Here is a 3,278-nt window from a genome sequence, read left to right as displayed (position 1 = left end):
CAGCTAGACTGGGACCCAAATTTATTGGGCCATTTCTTATTATTAAAAGAGTCAACCCAGTTGCCTTTCGGTTACGTTTACCAAGATCTCTCCGGATTGGAAATACGTTTCATTGTTCCCTGTTGAAACAATACGTTTCTTCCAGTAGATTTCCTCGGAAGATCTCTCAGGGTAGATCTCCAGTAGATGTACAGGGACAACAGGAGTTCTTGGTAGAGAAGGTTCTCGATTCCAAATTGTCCCGGGATCGGCTGTATTTTCTGGTTCACTGGAAAGGCTATGGTCCGGAGGAAAGGTCTTGGGTCCTGGATAAGGATCTTCATGCCCCGAGGCTCAAGAGGGCATTTTTTCGGGAATTTCCTCAGAAACCTGGCTTTAGGGGTTCCTTGACCCCTCCTCAAGGGGGGGGTACTGTTTGGCGCCGGGGTCCGCTTGATGGTCTGCGCGGCCCGGCGCCTAGCAACTAGAGATGCCGTGCACGTACAGCCGCCGGCTCCCTAGCAACGCTAGACGCCGGGCGCGCTGAGCCGCACGGACCCTAGCAACGGGGACGCCACTGGCGGACCGCATTCCCCGTTGCTAGGCTTTAGGAAATTAAGATATTCACCTGCTCTCTGGCCGTGCAGCAAGGCAGCTGCACGGCATTTATTCTAATCAGCCATTAGCATTAGAGACCTGAGACAAAGAGATCTGAATTATATGAGAGCCGACCAGAGGAAACACAAATTATGCAGTCAAGTGTCCCACATTTGGGGAAATCGCAGATGCAGCACACCCAGAGTGCAATGGGTGAGCCTTGCCCTGGGAGAAGCACCTTCCTGATCATACCTGGCAGGTAAGTAGGAGTTGGGCAAGAGCTGAGGAGGGTCGCTGCTCGGGCACCCCCCTGTCAAGTGAAGGAGATCCAACTGAGGCAGCACAAGAGAACTCTCGAAAGAAGAACAAGGCTAGAGGAAGATCTGAGACACAGAAATCTGGCTTTTACCAGAGCTGACCAGAGGAAAGCACAAACACAGTCCCCCACTACCACAAATAATGCAGTCGAGTTTCCCACATTTGGGGAAATCACAGGGGTCAGCATACCCAGAATGCAATGAATGAACCTCACCCTGGGAGAACAATCTTCATGACCATGGTATCTCCTATGCAAAATAAGTATGATTTGGGATAGGGCTGGGGAGGGCCGCTGCTCAGGCACATCTCTGTCAAGTAAAGGAGATTCAACTGAGGCAGCACAACCTAACCGTGGTTTTTTTTTCATTCTTTATACCGTCATAGTGTCATACTAGTTGTTACGAGTATACTACTATCTCTTTATCAACCAGTGTACAGTGCGGTAGTTCACGGCTGTGGCTACCTCTGTGTCGGCAGTCGGCAGGCAGTCCGTCCATCCATAATTGTATTATAATATATACCACCTAACCGTGGTTTTTTTTTCATTCTTTATACCGTCATAGTCAGTCATACTAGTTGTTACGAGTATACTACTATCTCTTTATCAACCAGTGTACAGTGCGGTAGTTCACGGCTGTGGCTACCTCTGTGTCGGAACTCGGCAGGCAGTCCGTCCATCCATAATTGTATTACAATATATACCACCTAACCGTGGTTTTTTTTTCATTCTTTATACCGTCATAGTCAGTCATACTAGTTGTTACGAGTATACTACTATCTCTTTATCAACCAGTGTACAGTGCGGTAGTTCACGGCTGTGGCTACCTCTGTGTCGGAACTCGGCAGGCAGTCCGTCCATCCATAATTGTATTACAATATATACCACCTAACCGTGGTTTTTTTTTCATTCTTTATACCGTCATAGTCAGTCATACTAGTTGTTACGAGTATACTACTATTTCTTTATCAACCAGTGTACAGTGCGGTAGTTCACGGCTGTGGCTACCTCTGTGTCGGAACTCGGCAGGCAGTCCGTCCATCCATAATTGTATTATTATAATATATACCACCTAACCGTGGTTTTTTTTTCATTCTTTATACCGTCATAGTGTCATACTAGTTGTTACGAGTATACTACTATCTCTTTATCAACCAGTGTACAGTGCGGTAGTTCACGGCTGTGGCTACCTCTGTGTCGGCAGTCGGCAGGCAGTCCGTCCATCCATAATTGTATTATAATATATACCACCTAACCGTGGTTTTTTTTTCATTCTTTATACCGTCATAGTCAGTCATACTAGTTGTTACGAGTATACTACTATCTCTTTATCAACCAGTGTACAGTGCGGTAGTTCACGGCTGTGGCTACCTCTGTGTCGGAACTCGGCAGGCAGTCCGTCCATCCATAATTGTATTACAATATATACCACCTAACCGTGGTTTTTTTTTCATTCTTTATACCGTCATAGTCAGTCATACTAGTTGTTACGAGTATACTACTATCTCTTTATCAACCAGTGTACAGTGCGGTAGTTCACGGCTGTGGCTACCTCTGTGTCGGCACTCGGCAGGCAGTCCGTCCATCCATAATTGTATTACAATATATACCACCTAACCGTGGTTTTTTTATACCACCTAACCGTGGCAGTCCGTCCATAATTGTATACTAGTATCCAATCCATCCATCTCCATTGTTTACCTGAGGTGCCTTTTAGTTCTGCCTATAAAATATGGAGAACAAAAAAGTTGAGGTTCCAAAATTAGGGAAAGATCAAGATCCACTTCCACCTCGTGCTGAAGCTGCTGCCACTAGTCATGGCCGAGACGATGAAATGCCAGCAACGTCGTCTGCCAAGGCCGATGCCCAATGTCATAGTACAGAGCATGTCAAATCCAAAACACCAAATATCAGGAAAAAAAAGGACTCCAAAACCTAAAATAAAATTGTCGGAGGAGAAGCGTAAACTTGCCAATATGCCATTTACCACACGGAGTGGCAAGGAACGGCTGAGGCCCTGGCCTATGTTCATGGCTAGTGGTTCAGCTTCACATGAGGATGGAAGCACTCAGCCTCTCGCTAGAAAACTGAAAAGACTCAAGCTGGCAAAAGCACCGCAAAGAACTGTGCGTTCTTTGAAATCCCAAATCCACAAGGAGAGTCCAATTGTGTCGGTTGCGATGCCTGACCTTCCCAACACTGGACGTGAAGAGCATGCGCCTTCCACCATTTGCACGCCCCCTGCAAGTGCTGGAAGGAGCACCCGCAGTCCAGTTCCTGATAGAGATGAGCGGGTTCGGTTTCTCTGAAACCGAACCCGCACGAACTTCATGTTTTTTTCACGGGTCCGAGCAGACTCGGATCCTCCCGCCTTGCTCGGTTAACC

At 47.0% G+C, this 3,278-nt stretch overlaps 1 non-coding gene and 1 pseudogene across 1 annotated transcript; both read right to left on the bottom strand.

Moving 5' to 3' along the window:
- Window positions 1-688: 688 nt before the first annotated feature.
- LOC134994377 (U1 spliceosomal RNA) lies at window positions 689-843 on the bottom strand (annotated as a pseudogene).
- Window positions 844-995: 152 nt separating this feature from the next.
- On the bottom strand, window positions 996-1,159 carry LOC134994378 (U1 spliceosomal RNA). Its single transcript, XR_010197436.1, has one exon. It is a non-coding gene; the product is annotated as a U1 spliceosomal RNA (small nuclear RNA).
- Window positions 1,160-3,278: the final 2,119 nt, after the last annotated feature.

Source organism: Pseudophryne corroboree, unplaced genomic scaffold, assembly GCF_028390025.1.
Source record: "Pseudophryne corroboree isolate aPseCor3 unplaced genomic scaffold, aPseCor3.hap2 scaffold_1304, whole genome shotgun sequence".
Classification (NCBI taxonomy): Eukaryota; Metazoa; Chordata; class Amphibia; order Anura; family Myobatrachidae; genus Pseudophryne; species Pseudophryne corroboree.
Note: the sequence above shows the minus strand (reverse complement) of the source record. Positions and strands in the feature narration are given on the sequence as shown.